The sequence below is a fragment of the Protopterus annectens genome, chromosome 17.part0 (genome assembly GCF_019279795.1).
Source record: "Protopterus annectens isolate FY-2018-M chromosome 17.part0, PAN1.0, whole genome shotgun sequence".
In the NCBI taxonomy this organism is placed as follows: Eukaryota; Metazoa; Chordata; order Ceratodontiformes; family Protopteridae; genus Protopterus; species Protopterus annectens.
Window position 1 is genome coordinate 690514638 of NC_056751.1, and position 18463 is coordinate 690533100.

Consider the following 18463-nt stretch of genomic DNA (forward strand, 5'->3'; position numbering starts at 1 on the left):
AAACTCCTTCAAGGTAATAGAACAAATGGGTAACAAAGGAAGTTGTATGGAACAAAGGGTGAATTGTTATTAAATATCAAAAGCCATAATGGAGAACTGTAAAAAGGGGAAGGTTTACGTATGACATGGATAGACTACAAAAAAAGCATTTGACAGCATCCCACATTTATAGATAAATGAGTGCATACAAATGTATGAGACCCACCCTATATTGATCAGTTACATTACAGAGACCATGAAGCAGTGCAAACCACTTTGCAACTAAACCATGGTAAAGGTCACATTATTATCCCAGAGATAAAAATTCAAAGAGGAATCTTCCAGGGAAATTGTTTATTATCATTGCTCTTTTGTTTTGTCCTTACCCCATTAAGCTGTCTACTTAGCAGATTAAGCCATGGCTAAAATCTGTCTCCCAGACAACAACAATGTATAAAGACTTCTCATCTTCTTTCTGTGGACAATTTAAAACTGTATAGTTCAATAAATGATGATTTGAAAGCGTAATTGGAAGTGGTAAAAGACTTTTTGAAATTATATAAGAATGTCATTTGGTTTTGACTTCATTTAACATTGTTGATGTTGATATTATAATACTACCTTCATTTACCATGTTTAATTCTCATGCAACCTATATTTTATTCTATATTCTTTATTCTATATATTTTTTTTTTTACTGGATAACTCTCATTTTTATTTCTATTTGTAAAAACTATGTTTGTAAAGTATGTTTATTTATTGTAAATTTTTTTCCTCTGTTTTTCTCTTATCATGTTTGCCTGGAGCTTTTCTCCCTGGGCCTCCACAGAAAATGGGCTTTCACTGGCCCAGTGGACTTTCCTGGTAAAAAAATGCCAATAAATAAATAAATAAATCAATGAAGATTTAAATCAGGAAAGTTGCAGCAGCAAGAAAATATCAGCCAAGGACAGGAATGTGATATAAAGGGACTTCATCAGGAGGAAGTATACAAAATCAGGCAAAGACAGGAATGTGACATAAAGGGACTTCATCAGGAGGGAGTGTACACAATCAGGCAAAGACAGGAATGTGACATAAAAGGACTTCATCAGGAGGGAGTGTACAAAATCAGGCAAATACAGGAATGTGACATAAAGGAACTTCATCAGGAGGGAGTGTACAAAATCAGGCAAAGACAGGAATGTGACATAGAGGAACTTCATCAGGAGGGAGTGTACAAAATCAGGCAAAGACAGGAATGTGATATAAAGGGACTTCATCAGGAGGGAGTGTACAAAATCAGGCAAAGACAGGAATGTGACATAAAGGGACTTCATCAGGAGGTAGTGTACAAATATTTGGAAATTTAAGAAGGATCAAAAATAAAACATTAACAAATGTAAACAAAGCTCAAAAAGCAATATTAGAAGACTAAAATTAACACCAAATGCAGTCCTGACATCATCCTACAGTTTGGGGGTGATTGGCTGGCCCAAAAAGTTATTGGATCGGTTGGATAGGGAAAAAAGAAAAATGCTTCATGCTTATCAAATGATTTATAAAAATCAGTGCATACCAAGATTATGTATTTCTTGTTCTGATGGAGGTATGGGCTTCCTCAAAATTGATTATATGTATAGATCTGCAATTGTAGGACTGTATACATATCTGCTCACCTCACCAGAGCCAAGTATAGTTAAAACATGAAGAGAATAAATCTAAGCTGACTTCCCTGCTTAGTTTAGCAGAAGCATACAGGTGTTAAGTGGGAATAGAACCCAAACCAGAAGTAGACAAAAATCAGGCAGCAACTGAATGTGCAATAAAACAAAAGAAAGAATATAAGGTGAGGGATCCGATGAGAAGGCAAGAGATATGGAAAAGGATAAATATAGTTGCAAGTACAAAAAAATCCTCAAACAACCTCATGTCAGTCAGGATCTGAAGCAGGACTTGTTAAGGAGAGGTAAATTTAATCCAAATTATTGGCCTAGAATAGTGGACTATGTACATGCTGGTTCACAAAGTCAATTAAACCTATGGGAGAAGTTGTTAAGTACAGGTTCTGTAAAACAAAACTGGAAACAGTCTCACATCTTGTTGCTGGGTGTGATAATACCAATATCAGAGGGCCTGTATACTGAAAGGCATAATAATTTGGCAAGACTGCTGCATTGGGGATTGTGCAAACATTACAATATTGAAGTAAATGAGAAACATTGGAAACTTGAGCCAAAAAGCATTATAGAGAATGATAAAATGTGCACCACATGGAATTACCCATTACCAACAGTAAAAAAAAATAGATGTGAGAAAAGCAGATATAGTGGTCCATGAAAAAGAGACAAAAGTATCACTGATTTCTGAAATTGCTACACCCAGTGACTGCAGTGTCCTATGTACAGAGAGAGGGAATGTCATAAAATACCACAATTTGCAGGCAGAAACGAGGGCAATGTGGAAGAAGCATACCTAGACAGTTCCAATATTAGTAGGAGCAATGGGCATAATAAAAAAGAACGTACAGTCTTATTTCAATATGCTACCGATACATGTAACTCCATATGAATTGCAGGAAGAGTCAGTTCTGCGCACATTGCGGGTGCTACAAAGAGCATTAGTCATTAACATGAAAGACCGAAACAATACTAATTTCATGAATTTTAATCATATTTTGACTTAAGAATGGGGTCCATTCCTGTCAAGGTATTAGAAACCCAAAAGTTTTGGAGAAATTAAACCAATCTACACTGCTGTAAATGCTGACAAACATTTGGACTCCTTTATTTATATATACATATATATGATAATATCATAAATGGCTGCCATGTTAAATGATCAACAGAATCACTGACAAAAACACATCACCCATTCATGATATCAACAGCACTACACAGTGACTCACATTACATTGAAAAAGGAAACAAATTTTTTTTTCAGCTATGCTACCCAGAACATTACAACAAATTCAGTTCAAATTTGTGTGAATAGTGATAGTGTTATGGAAAAGGCATTTTTAAGGTAAGCTGCATGTTAGGGTTTTGGACATGGGTAGCAACTAAGGTTAGAGTCAGCAGACATTACTAAGTTGTGCCAGGGTGCCCTTTGCTGCTAAAATTCATCCAAGTACTCTGCAATAGACTGCCCATACATGTCAAGCAGGGCGCCTTCTTGGCCCTCTTCAAAAGGAACCTTGATGATTGGATGGGAGATAGGAAATTCACCCCAGGATCACGTCAGTCACCCTGCTAGACAGGGGTCAAATAAATACTGTGGGGAGAAATATCCAGGGAATTGTTATGGCTAGGCTTGTAAAGGCCCTAGGACTGATAGCCTAGTACCAACATATGAACCTATATATTTAGAAAGATTGTGGGGAAACTATTACTCTATTTTTGTTTTACTTGGATCGCTTGTCTGTGTACTTAATAAAGGATTTTCGACTGGAAACAGACTGCCTGCCTTTCTTGGATTACTTTTGAATACTTCTGTACAATTATATATATTTTTTATTATTTATATATTTTTTTTACTTAAAATGAGTTTAAGTTCGCTACTTCTTCTACTTTTGTCTGATCTGATTAATATACCGTGATTAACTACAGATATATGGACTGAAAATCTTCCACACAGAGAAATTTCTTACACTGTTTTGTTTTTGGACCCACTGTACTTGTTTAGTGGATTGTTTTGAGACTTCGGGGATACCACGGAGATTACATGTTTTTTTTTTTTTATATATATGAATTACTTACAGTCTGGCAATATATGATAGATGAAATTATTTACTTTTAGTACTGAATAAATTACATTTGCCTCAAACTTCCAGTTTGACTGTGCTCAGTTACTGGTAATTATTTTTGTTATATTTTTAACAAAAGATATTAACTCATTATGTCTTGTTGCATATTTTTATACACTCTAAATTTATTTGTCTGTTACATGGACATATGACTTCTGTAATTCATCATTGAAGTCACAACACATTGATTATGATGTTAAACTTTGGAAAACTTCAGGTATTTTATTCTTAATGATCTGTATAACAAGAGTGCAGATCTTCAGTTATAATATATTAATGTATACATTTTGATTGTGCTCTGGATCTACGTGCACATTCTGTAAGGTTTTCTTTGTAACCAGTGGTTTATTACTTAATAAAAGTAAAGAAAGCACATTGATGATTCCCACATCTAATGTTTCACTGTTCGCTGCATCCATGTGTTTATTTTGTTGCTCAAAGCATACAACAGTCTGTTGGAGAAGATTAGGAAAAACAGCTTTACTGCCAATATTTTTTTTTCCCATAACTTGTTTTGTGAGGGACATAAAACACTTCTGTTTTAAATACAGAATGAAGCTTCTTATCTTATGTTTGGAAAATAATGTACACGTACGGGGAAAATTTAGTTTTGTCCTTTGAATTTCCACCTGTAGGCATGTAATATGTTGGCTTCTGCTGAATTAGAAAAAAAAAAGTTTTGTTTAAAGTTTATAGAAGTTGCAAACAGTGATGGGATGGTGTGCAATTCAATGTTACAATGATGACTGAATGATTTTTTTGTATGTTGCCAGAGTTTAAATCAAGCTTAAAAAAAGTAGTCTAAAGCAATTCCTGAATTATGAGAAATGATCTCTGTTTCCCAATTCAGCCCATTAATATCTCAGAATGTAGTTATAATATTTACAGTTATTTATATTTTCCATGGCCTGTTTAGGTCTGAAGTTCTTTTTTTTTTTCTGGCATTTTTAGTTTGAATCTTCGACTAGTGCTTAGATTGTTTTGAAAATAACCCAATTGCTTGATTCATTTCTGGTAGCAAAGTTAACTTCTGATTTTTTTCAGGGACTGCAAAGATTATAGAACACTGAGAAACATTTCCTGAAAGTCGGTTTTCTTCATTTTCCTCTTAATATTGTTGTCTACAAGTATGGATAATGGAATCCCATTACACCAAATATTAAGCAAGAACAATTACTGTCTTCAGTGTTTCCAGTCTCCCAGGCTAACTTCCTGAAATAACTTTCGTCACTTCCTTTTCTGTGTCATTCTTCCTGTTCTGGGACAGTGTTGATGGTAAGTCTGATGCTATCTCAATACTTCATGTTAGTAGGAAATAGCTGCTGTAATTGATAATGCATGAAAAATAAGAATGTCTAATGGTTATAGCACACTGAGAAAAACTGAGCACATGATAAAAGGGAGTTAAGCTTGGTCATATACCAACTGGGCCTGCTTTGCTACCAAATCGCATGACTGTTCACTCAGTCATGCCTAGTTGTTGCGGAATGTCGCACCTCCAGCAGTCTACATGCATTCTTAGATTCCTGAGCATTTTATGATAACCTAGCAAAAGTTATCTGTTCAGCAAAAAGTAATAGTTAAAATGATAACGTAACCACTGATCACTAATCAAACGTTCAGTATTTATGTCAGTATTTAGTATATTATAATACAGGAAACAACCATCCAGAATGAAACCCTTTCTTTAAATTTTCACAAATAATATTTAATATCTTAGAAAATGTGCAACACAGAAGGGTTCCCATTATTAGGCTGAATGTCTAAAACATTGACTATGCATTTGTTTGAATTTTAAAATATTAAAGTGGCTTTTATGCCATTTTTGGTATTTGTGGGGCTCAGACCTTTGCCATTTCCCCAATATAGTATGATTTCAAACTTGGTACATATGATTAGTGGGGGTTGTAGTGTGTGGGGGGGGTCTTCTACCCATGTATAACATGTTTGCATTATTTATTTATTTATCAATTGATTTTTGTGATTTCATATTTTTTTTCTTTTGAGATTTGTTCTTTTACGATTGGTGTCTTAGGGTTCAATCATTTGTTTGATGTTTCTTATGATAGGAATGTGCATAGACATATGATGCTATTAGCATTTTTGGTCAGGAGACTTGAGATTTTACATGAGGACAAGATATTCCTTTCAGAATACTTGTTTGCTGAACTATTTGTGGGAGTACAAAGCATTATACCTATCTGCATAAGTAACATCATAATTAGCACTCTGCTTTTCAAGCTGTACAATTATTAATGTCAGTTTTCACTGCCTAGGCCGTAACTGATATTTTGATGTAATCTTTAAGAGAGTATGTTTTGGATGTAAGTTACAAAAAGCAATACTGTATATCTTCATAACTGCTAGCAAACAGCTAACACTATCTATAGTGTAGTGCATTCTACACTGACAAAAGCAATTATTTTTCTATTTCCACCATGACATTTCACACTACAACAGCCAACAACTTGTAGCTTATGACTTGAGAAAATATTAATGTAAATATAAAAATATAAATAACCAGTGGCAATCATTACTATTTACATGGTAATACATCTCAGATTAATGATCTTAATATCATTTTATTCCTTTCACATATTGCCCTTTCAGATGCTCCCTTTTGTTTATTATGAGGTAAATCACTTTGTTATGGAATCCAGCCCCAAAAGATGTCCTTATCTCATCAGTGTTTAAAAGAAGTATAAAAAAAGATACTCTAAGTGTGAATAAGTTAATCATACAGTGGTATGCTGCAGGGGTAGGAACATATGCTTTTGCAGCATATTTGTGAGATCAAAAAAAGTGATCAATAAACATGTAGAAATGTCAGACTACTTCAAAGCATTGCACTCTATAATTATCAATAAACATGTAGACATGTCGGACTACTATAAAGCATTGCACTCTATAATTATCAATAAACATGTAGACATGTCAGACTACTACAAAGCAATGTACTCTATAATTATCAATAAATATGTAGACATGTCAGACCACTACAAAGTACTGCATTCTATAATTATCAATAAACATGTAGAAATGTTAGACCACCACAAAGCATTGCACTCTATAATTATCAATAAACATGTAGAAATGTCAGACCACCACAAAGCATTGCACTCTATAATTATCAATAAACATGTAGAAATGTCAGACTACCACAAAGCATTGCACTCTATAATTATCAATAAGCATGTAGAAATGTCAGACTACTACAAAGCAATACATTATAATTATCAATAAACATGTAGAAATGTCAGACTACTACAAAGCATTGCACTCTATAATTATCAATAAACATGTAGAAATGTCAGACTGCTACAAAGCATTGCACTCTATAATTATCAATAAACATGTAGAAATGTCAAACTATACTACAAAGCACTGCACTCTATAATTATCAATAAACATGTAGAAATGTCAGACTACTACAAAGTAATACACTCTATAATTATTAATAAACATGTAGAAATGTCAGACTACTACAAAGCATTGCACTCTATAATTATCAATAAACATGTAGAAATGTCAGACCGCTACAAAGCATTGCACTCTATAATTATCAATAGACATGTAGAAATGTCAGACCGCTACAAAGCATTGCACTCTATAATTATCAATAAACATGTAGTAATGTCAGACCACTACAAAGCATTGCACTCTATAATTATCAATAAACATGTAGAAATGTCAGACTACTACAAAGCATTGCACTCTATAATTATCAATAAACATGTAGAAATGTCAGACTCCTACAAAGCATTGCACTCTATAATTATCAATAAACATGTAGAAATGTCAGACTACTACAAAGCATTGCACTCTATAATTATCAATAAATATGTAGAAATGTCAGACTAATACAAAGCATTGCACTCTATAATTATCAATAAACATGTAGAAATGTCAGACTATCACAACGCATTGTACTCTATAATTATCAATAAACATGTAGAAATGTCTGACTACTACAAAGCATTGCACTCTATAATTATCAATAAACATGTAGAAATGTCAGACTACTACAAAGCATTGCACTCTATCAATAAACATGTAGAAATGTCAGACTACTACAAAGCATTGCACTCTATAATTATCAATAAACATGTAGAAATGTCAGACTAATACAAAGCATTGCACTCTATAATTATCAATAAACATGTAGAAATGTCAGACCACTACAAAGCATTGCACTCTATAATTATCAATAAACATGTAAAAATGTTAGACTACTACAAAGCATTGCACTCTATAATTATCAGTAAACATGTAGAAATGTTAGACTACTACAAAGCATTGCACTCTATAATAATCAGTAAACATGTAGAAATGTCAGACTACTACAAAGCATTGCACTCTATAATTATCAGTAAACATGTAGAAATTGCCTACTCAGGGGCGATCTCTGCCTAACACACAAAGCTATGTCAAACCCAGAGCTGTTGGACATGCTCCACTTAAAGAAATCCCAATCCCTCCGAGCTACACGCTCTAGGGACCTTAACCTTGTCACCACAATAAACAGAACATGCTGGAGGGGTAGATTCCTGTCCCAGAGACTTCCCATACTCTGGAACAAACTACCTATCTATGTCAAACAGAGCTCCTCATTAGCACTCTTCAAGAAAAATCTTGATGATTGGATGGGAGATAGGAAATTCACCCCGGGGATCACTTCTGTGGCTCTGCTCGACAGGGGCACAGGAAAATAATTTTCTTGGGTGGTGAAAGCCAGGGTCCATTTTTTGGCTAGGCTTGTATGGGCCCTAGGGCCGATAGCCTAGTACCTACCTATGAACCTATGAACCTAAATGTCAGACTACCACAAAACATTGCTATCTATAATTATCAATAAACATGTAGAAGTGTCAGACTACTACAAAGCATTGCACTCTATCAATAAACATGTAGAAATTTCAGACCATAACAAAGTATTGCACTCTATAATTATCAATAAACATGTAGAAATGTTAGACGACTACAAAGCATTGCACTCTGTAATTATCAATAAACATGTAGAAATGTCAGACCACCACAAAGCATTGCACTCTATAATTATCAATAAACATGTAGAAATATCAGACTACTACAAAGCATCGCTCGCTATAATTTATGTTGGCAGGTTGAGCCTGTTTATGTCCAAGGACAATAATATAACTATGTAGGTATCGTACATTCTGAAAGGTCTTACTACTGTATGACTTCCAGACTGAGAAATATATATATATTTACTACCAGCAGTCGTCCTTCAAATGTTCCTTAGCTGTTGCTATGTGGCACAGAAGGCTGATTCATGTGGACCTTTTCTGTGGATACATTGCAGCAGTATATTGAACACATAAGCGCATGACTAAATGGTTATTTTTCAGCACCCTGAATCTTTACACAGCACAATCTTGTTTAGGATATGTTATTCATTTGAAACACATGTGCATCATGTGTGCAGCTCTGTGGAATAGACCTCATTACTTAATCATCAAATAAAACAGACATGTTCAGCAAAGCATTTGGTCAGAGTTTTCACCAAATAAATATATGCAAATACTCTCAGAACTTAAATATTTTTCTAAAATGACCAGCCACAATGAGAATTTTAAATATATTTAATAATAAATAATAAAAGAACATGGGAATACTAAATATCTTTTTATGGCAAAATCCAGAGTTTGTCATAGGAAATATTGAAATTAGCACAGCTAAATAGGTTCACATAGTTACAAAAAAAAAAGCAGTGCATCTAATTTCCCTATATTTTCCTGACTAATCTAAAGATAATTACTGTTCCTACTGATTGAATAGAGCAAGGCAAGATGATATGGGTGAGGATCTTTCTAGTCAGGTTTCCAAGAGCAGACTGCCCCTGAGACTTAACATTATTTCTTTACAGAATAACATCACATACATCTGGTCATCTGACTTCTGGTTCCTATGCAATCACCAACACCAGAAGCTGACAGGATTTCAGCACCTATGTGTTACCATACATGCACAGTTAGTGCTTTGCTCAGATCTCCTGGAAGTCATACAACTTAAAACACTTCTGTTCATTCACAGGAGCTAATAAACCATACTTCTTAGAGACATTGTGTCTCTGGCTCCATTCAAAACTGTGGGATAACATCTTTATGGCTTAACCCATAAAGTAATTTAATTTCAGATATTTTTCATATGTTGAGATTAACCTCCTCCCTTCCAGTATCCTCTGTTAAAACATATACATTCAATTCAGTTACATTAATGCATGTACATTTATTTTCTTTCCAGCAGGGCACACTGTTGATACATTTTAACACAAGCAAACCTCACATATACATTTTAGCACAAGCATCTGTACAAATCAATTTAATATATAAATGACATATAAGTATTTACAAAATTCCAGCAAGCTGTGCTTGCACATGTCACACATCCAATGCCCCACTTCTCAGGCATGGCTGGCAGTACCTATTATCATCATAGTACAGATTTACTAGCTGTACTCCCCTCTGCCCAGATTATAAGGTAACCATGCGACCACCAGTCAACCACTCTCAGGCTCTTACAAGGGTATCCAATTATACCAAGTAAAATCAATACTAATATAACCAGTAGAGTGTAACCAAAGTAACAAAGCTTTTTGGAGTGATCATGATGTTACTAAAATAAGGCAAGTAATCTCAAAATGTTAAAAGTATTCTCTAAAAGACCAGCCACAATGAAAGGTATAAAAATATTTAATAATAAGTAATTAAATGAAAAACTTGAGAATGCTAAATATCTACATACAATAAACACCAGTTTTTCAATCATAGGAGAAATAAAAATAACACAGGTGGACACATTCAAACAGATGCAGAAAAAATAAAACTTAACTAATCTCACAATATTTCCTCTCTAAAGAATAACTGTTCCCTAGCTAAATTAATGAATACAGAAAGGCAAGAATAGATGCTGAGATGCTTACTTCTACAAGGTAAGGTGATGAGCTACTAAAATTCTGGGTGAGCTCAACTGACATAGATCTTTTATATCACGTTCAAAAGAAAACAAAATGAAACAAACTGTTGTGAGAGTTCCATCCTCTCAGTGCTGGTTATAGAATGACATCACATTTGACCACCTGACTCTGGTACAATACACAATTAGAGCTTTGCTAAGAACTTTGGCAGCAACTGAAAGCTATAGAACAACTTCAAAAAACGCTGCTCTTTCCTTCCTGAATTCTTTGTTTAAACATAAACATTTAATCAGTTATAATAACACTATTGATACATTTTTAATGCACACATCTATACAAATCAGTGCGATAGCCAAATGACACGATATTCCCTAAAAAACCTCAGCCAACCACATGCACTGCTCCATTCTCCTTGGCACAGATGGTAACACCTCACATCATCACACTCTTCAGTTTTAAGAACAGACATAATAATATATAAGTTATGTTACAGTAAAGAAAAAAATAAGTTGTGATAGAAAAAATCATGATAGTCTGAATATTTTGGAAATTGCAGAAGTGTTCTTTTTAACCTTACAACTTGTTAAAATAATTTATTGTTTTATTTATAAACATCATTTTGAATGCATACAGATACTTGAAATTGTGATGGAAATGCCTATAAATAGAAAAGAGCAATGTAAGTGCACTTCACCACCTGATTCTAAAGTTTTATTACCAAAAGAGTTTTTTAGAGGACTTGTCTAGTTACCAGTAGGATACTTCTTCTATTTCTCCCTTTTTTGCCCAAAATACATCTTATACACCCTATTCTGATGTACAGTTGTTACATGACTAGATATTTCTATTCATATCTCCTGTCCTAACAAATATCTCTGTTCTGTCATTTCTATTATCCCTTCTACACAATACATAATCTGTTGAACTGCAACAAACATTCTATACCAATAGCTGGTGCTGTCGCCTGCTCAGCAAACTATCCAGACAAAAGCTCACAACTAAGAAAGAGCAGCAAAAACTGTGATGTATGTGGACCATGCCTCTCAACTGTCCAGAGTTTCGCAGAACATCCAGATTTTTGCCTCATATTTTAGTCTGCTCCTCATAAACTTTGTGGCTTTCCAGCAAATCACTGGGATGATCTCAGGACTGAAGTCACCAAATAATAACATACATTTGAGTTTCAGACTTCAAATCCTTCAGAAAATGTATGTTAACACAAACTCCTGTTACTATAGCAACATTCTAAGTTTATAAGAGCAATATTTAAAATCTGTCCCCAGTTTGGGGGGCTTTGTCCCCCCATTTTTTCAGGCTTTGTCCAGATTTATTTCACTAAGAGTTTGATAGGTATGAAGGGGACCCATGTTTATGCATCAGTCATACAGGCAGCTGAGCTATGCAGTAATAGTAAATCAGTTAACAAAACCCTTGGAGTTTTTCTTTATTATTACACATACTGCCAGAGGGCACCCTGTCACAACCCCCAATACTCCTAACTTAAAAAAATACATTGAAATATGACTCCTTTTGTACTGCCATACCTCATATAACAACATAGTTTAGGCTCAGAAATTATGTAATTACCTAATATCTTTTTTTTAATTGGTGCTAAATAATACCCCATACTGATATTTTGGTAAACAATCTGTTTTTAGTTTATCTCTGCATTTCACTTTATTGCCCAGATAAGTGCTCTATAGCTCTGCCATTAACAGAAAACCCCTATTCCATTAAAGTGCACATTAATGCCTTAACTCCACTCATTTTTTATAGCTGCTTCTGCAAACACTGCTTCAGTGGGTTAGGCACACTTCTTTTACTCTCACTAATGCTCAGGCTCACTCCACTCCTCTACATACCCCCAGTTGCCATCCACCCCCAACAATCATAACATTTCTACTCACCTAGCTCCACCAACTAACTACAGCAACCAATCCCCTCCATAACTCATCAAGCAAACTAAATCAATCACAATGCTCTAAACAGCTTTAACTTAATAACCCAACCTATCACTGGAATAAGTACCATACCTAACCTCAGACACCATCCAAATTAATCTGTCCATAACTCACCAACTATAACTCTACTGTTTGTTGTCTCAGCCTTTAAAAATCTCACTTCTTCTCACCTTGCTCACACCTCTCCTGCACATACCATCCTTCATGCATTCATCTTAATCCTAACCTATCTTTCTATTACTAACCATACAAAAACTACACCAGTGCTCATAACTACCACTTCTTGCCATGTCTCCTCACTATATTAGTCCACATGTCAAACTACCAAAACTATATTAATATAAGATACCCAAATCCAGTGAACCACTTCCCACCATACCAGAGTCAACAATATCCAAACATCAATATAATACCATATCTCTAGCACTGGACATACTCTAACCTTATCACTAACAAATATGTAAAACCAATATGAACCCCTACAAAACCCCAAGTAAAACAAAACATCTTCTGCAAGTGGCATAACAGTATCATACCTACCTATGTTACACTCCAAATGAGCAGGGACATCCACCTTAACCCTGGCTCAGACAAATATAACAGTAACAGCTCAAACTTACTAAATAAGAACTGTATTCTAAAAATATTAACAAAAAATCTCTAACACAGATCTATTAGCACTAAACACAAACCTGAGAAGCATGTGCAATAAAATACAAGACATGAATGCACTGCTGTTTCCTCTCCAGACAGTACTCATTACAGAACCCTGGTGATAAAAAGACTTAAACAACAATATGCTTACACCCTCTGCTATAATAGTCTAAGACTTAAACAACAATATGCTTACACCCTCTACTATAATAGTCTAAGACTTAAACAACAATATGCTTACACCCTCTGCTATAATAGTCTAAGACTTAAAACAACAATATGCTTACACCCTCTACTATAATAGTCTAAGACTTAAACAACAATATGCTTACACCCTCTACTATAATAGTCTAAGACTTAAACGACAATATGCTTACACTCTCCACTATAATAGTCTAAGACTTAAACGACAATATGCTTACACCCTCTACTATAATAGTCTAAGACTTAAACGACAATATGCTTACACCCTCTACTATAATAGTCTAAGACTTAAACGACAATATGCTTACACCCTCTACTATAATAGTCTAAGACTTAAACGACAATATGCTTACACCCTCTACTATAATAGTCTAAGACTTAAACAACAATATGCTTACACCCTCTAATATAATAGTCTAAGACTTAAACAACAATATGCTTACACCCTCTACTATAATAGTCTAAGACTTAAACAACAATATGCTTACACCCTCTACTATAATAGTCTAAGACTTAACAGTAAAATCAAACAAGTTGGAGGCATAACCGTCATGTATGAGAGCATCTCAATGTATATCACCAGTCCCTCTCATAATATCTAAATTTAGCAATGCAGAATTCTCACCGTCTCCTCAAAATTAATAAATGCAAAACATTATCCATTTCAGCCATTTATATAACTCCCAGCAGCAATATTTCCACTGCTGAAAACATCCTGCACTAAATGTCTCACTAAATCTCCCAAGAAACTATTATTTTAGGAGACGTGAGCATAGACTAGCATCTACTAAGCAATGACAAACCTATCGTAGCAATGAACCTCTATAGTTTTACCCAGCTAATCACTCTCACATCTAGAACATTCAAAAAAAAAACATCCAGTCTACCAAATACATATCTTAAATCTGAATGTCTACTTGATAATCAATAACTTAACCACATATACAGTTAGAATCCTTAACAACTTCCAACAACAAATCATCTATAATCAAATCTGAGACACTACTAAATTTGACAGAAGCACATTTATCAAAGCTCTAAACCTCTAACTTTGATTACTAAAAATATGCATTTAGATGATATTGTCTCTTATTTCAGCCAGACCGTTATGAAAATATTGAATAATCTTGACCCGGTGCACACAGAGAGAGTCAAATCCAAACCTGCCCCATAGTTAACCAAGGAAACAAAGCAGCTTACTCAGCAAAGAGATAAAGCCTCGAAAGAATGGTTGAAAATAGAGCACAACATACCTTACATTCTTTCAGTCGACTCAGAAACCTCACAAAGAACTACTTCAAGTTTGTTGAACAAAACAACTATACAAACCTACAATTCGAGTACTAAAATAACCCAAAGCTTTTCTGGTCATCAGTAAATTCACTACTTTGCCCAGGTCATTCTCTCACACAACAACCATTACAAAAGGTTGAACTCCTTCTCATTTCAATTCCTATTTTATCCAAAAAGTGCAGTCCCACATTAATAATACAACTTAATCTCTTCTCTTCCTAACCACACCCAACCACAGCAAGTCAGTCTTTTAATGTCAAGCCAATCCTCACCTCCACAATGTGAAAACTTCTAAATAAACTTAAACCAATATCACATGCTTCTGATCAGGTCCCAACTTGGTACCTAAAAATCGCAGCTAAAGCAATAGTTTTTCTCTATAAAAACAGGTCTATATCTGAAAACGATGTCCCGTCCATCTGGGATAAATCCTATATTATGCTGCTACACAAAGGATGTTCATCCACAGAGCTAAACATCTATAGACCAAGTGCAATATTATCAGAGATATCTGAAATTCTACAAGAAATGCAGTCATACACAGCTTATAACATGCCTCAACACAATCTCTTGTAAAACCTAACACAGCTTCTGACCCTAACACAGCTTCCCCAAGAGGAGAAAATGCTGAGAGAAGAAAGGAGCCACTTTTGAGACTTTAAGTATTTTTCCTCTGTTTATTTGCTAAGTTTTTCTGCATAGTCGCCTATTTTGAGCATTTTCTGGCTTGTTAAATTTGATTTCTGCATTAGTAACTGTATTTAGAGCACAACCTAGAGCTGTTTACTGAATTTCCTGTTTGCACTTATTTTTAAAATAGTTTTTTTTCTCAAAACTTGCATTTTATCTGTCTTTGGCCTAGCACTCTTGTGTGGGGTCATTTACTGCACTGTTATAACTTGCTGATACTTGTTAACCTCTGCTATCTCTGAAAAAACAAAAAAAAAACCCCAAAAATCTTGCTTTTTTCCCACTTTTCTGAGATTTAAAAAAGTTCAGTTACAGGCTTGCTGTTCTTGAACTGTTTGTAAGTTTCTGTGAGGCCATTTTTTGCTTGGGCTAAAGGAAAGTCTCTCTGTTGATCAGTGGCAGTGAAAAACATTGAGCAGCCTGCCTGCCCCTGTGGGAGTGGTTACTGACTTGAAACTGTAGTTTTATTGGCCATTCTGGGTCAATTCCAAAACTCCTTCATCTTCCTCTCTTAAAACCTGGTTGCCTCGTGGTTTTGACATCTTTTCAGGTTTGTTGGCTGTTGGTGAAGCACCCACCAAGAGGAGAAAACACTGAGAGAAGAAAGGAGCCACTTTTTAGACTTTAAGTATTTTTCCTCTGCTTATTTGCTAAGTTTTTTTGCATAGCCGCCTATTTTGAGCATTTTCTGGCTTGTTAAATTTGATTTCTGCATTAGTAACTGTATTTAGAGCACAACCTAGAGCTGTTTCCTGAATTTCCTGTTTGCACTTATTTTTAAAATCGTTTTTTTTCTCAAAACTTGCATTTTATCTGTCTTTGGTCTAGCACTCTTGTGTGGGGTCATTTACTGCACTGTTATAACTTGCTGATACTTGTTAACCTCTGCTATCTCTGAAAAAACAAAAAAAAAAAAAATCTTGCTTTTTTCCCACTTTTCTGAGATTTAAAAAAGTTCAGTTACAGGCTTGCTGTTCTTGAACTGTTTGCAAGTTTCTGTGAGGCCATTTTTTGCTTGGGCTAAAGGAAAGTCTCTCTGTTGATCAGTGGCAGTGAAAAACATTGAGCCCCTGTGGGAGTGGTTACTGACTTGAAACTGTAGTTTTATTGGCCATTTTGGGTCAATTCCAAAACTCCTTCATCTTCCTCTCTTAAAACCCTCTTTTGCTCAGTTTTGCGCGTTTTTGTGAATAGAGCAACAACGGGCAGTGCCGCCTAATTCCTGGCTCCACAAAGTCTGTAGAACTGCTCTATCTCTCATTTTAAACACCATATTCTCATTCTAAGGCCCTTCACTGGTCCAATTAAGTAAGTTAGCACTATTAAACCATAAGCACTACTTACTCTTATACTCTCTACGATTACCCTGTCCTCTATTGGTCCGTCTTAAATTCAGTTTCCCTATTACTCTAGCATGTCCAAAGGTCAGTCAATGGTTTCCTCTCCAGTCCAGCTGGTGAATCTGGGAATTTTGAGGCAATGTTACAACTGTCTCATGTACACGGACAACCCTCTCCTCCTCCAAACAGGTTCAAATATATGTGAGAGATGAAACTATTTAGACAAGCTGGAGGCTGAGCTCTCTCATCTCAAAACTGGTGTAACCAGTCAGGAGGAGAAGGTAACCTCACACAACACAATTCCAGTATCACATAGTCCCACCACATCAGCGAACCAAATACATAAATACACAAAAACATACTCGGAGGCTCTAAATAAAAATCTACCTAAGCAACAGAGACCTCCAAAGCAGACATCCAAGCAAACGCTACCTCAAAACAAAACACACACAACACATAACCCACAAAGTCAGTGTGCCAAGCAGCCACAGCCCTTAAGGCTGAATAACACACCTGATACTCTTGTTATAGGTGATTCTATTGTCAGACACACTGACGTCCTGCTCACCAGGCTGAATAAAGAGAAGGTCACAGTGAGCTGCCTGTCGGGTGCTAGGATCCGACACATAATGCAAGCACTCAGGTCACTCCCAAGCAAATACAAATATGACTCAGTCATTGTACATGCTGGTGTGAATGACCTGAGATGTACCTCCCTGGACTACATGAAAAGAGACATAGAGGAGCTCTCTGATCATGTAGCCCAGGCTGGTATGACCCTGACCTTGAGCAGCATCTTACCCTCACCTACAATGATGCCACAGTACAAAGACAAAATGATCGATTTTAACAATTGGCTAAAATTTTGGTGTCATTCAAAGGGGATCCAGTGTCTGTCAGCCTGGGATGACATGCTCGACAAGCCACATTGCTTCACTAGGGACGGCTTGCACCTGTCACCACTGGGCTTTTGGATATTGGCAAAGGCTCTTGCCACCCCCATAGTGCCTTTTTTAGGCAAGGCTCAAAAGTCAAACCCACCCCATAGACAGCACAAGGAACAAAAACTAAGGGTAATGCTGCTAAACGCCAGAAGTCTTAACCTCAAGATGCACGCACTCAAGCTCTCCTCAGTATGGAGAACATCGATATCTGTGCAGTGACAGAAACCTGGTTCAAGGCTCCAGAGAGCACCCCAGCACTACCAGGCTATACCTCATATCATGCTTTTCGGCCTCAAAACCCGGACCGAACCACAAAAGGAGGGGGAGTTTCCATATTTATCAAGGATATCCACACCTCCAGGTTAGTGGCATTGCACAAAGTATCGGAGACCATCCATGTGCAACTAACAGTGGGCAAGACTGCTTTTCAGTTTATAGCATCCTACAGACCACCCTCTCAAAGTCAGGAATCCCATTCGGCTTTCCTAAAAACATTGGAGAACATGAAGATCTCTCCGAACACCATTATATTGGGTGACTTCAACTACCCAAACATTGACTGGAAGCACTACTCAAGCCCCAGCACCTTAGCCCAAAGATTCCTGGAAATTATAAACTCAAATGCTATGGAACAACTAATCACCACTCCCACAAGAGTGGACAACATACTAGACCTG

General features: G+C 35.8%; 1 protein-coding gene across 8 annotated transcripts in view; it reads left to right on the forward strand.

Annotated features, from left to right (window-relative positions):
• The window catches only part of LOC122791844, a 2266858-nt gene that overhangs the window by 746113 nt on the left and 1502282 nt on the right, over positions 1-18463 (forward strand). For all 8 annotated transcript variants that reach the window (XM_044059812.1, XM_044059813.1, XM_044059805.1 and 5 more), the window contains one exon: positions 4808-5038. The gene's annotated coding sequence lies outside the window, so the exon portion shown is untranslated. The remainder of the gene's footprint in view (positions 1-4807; positions 5039-18463) is intronic.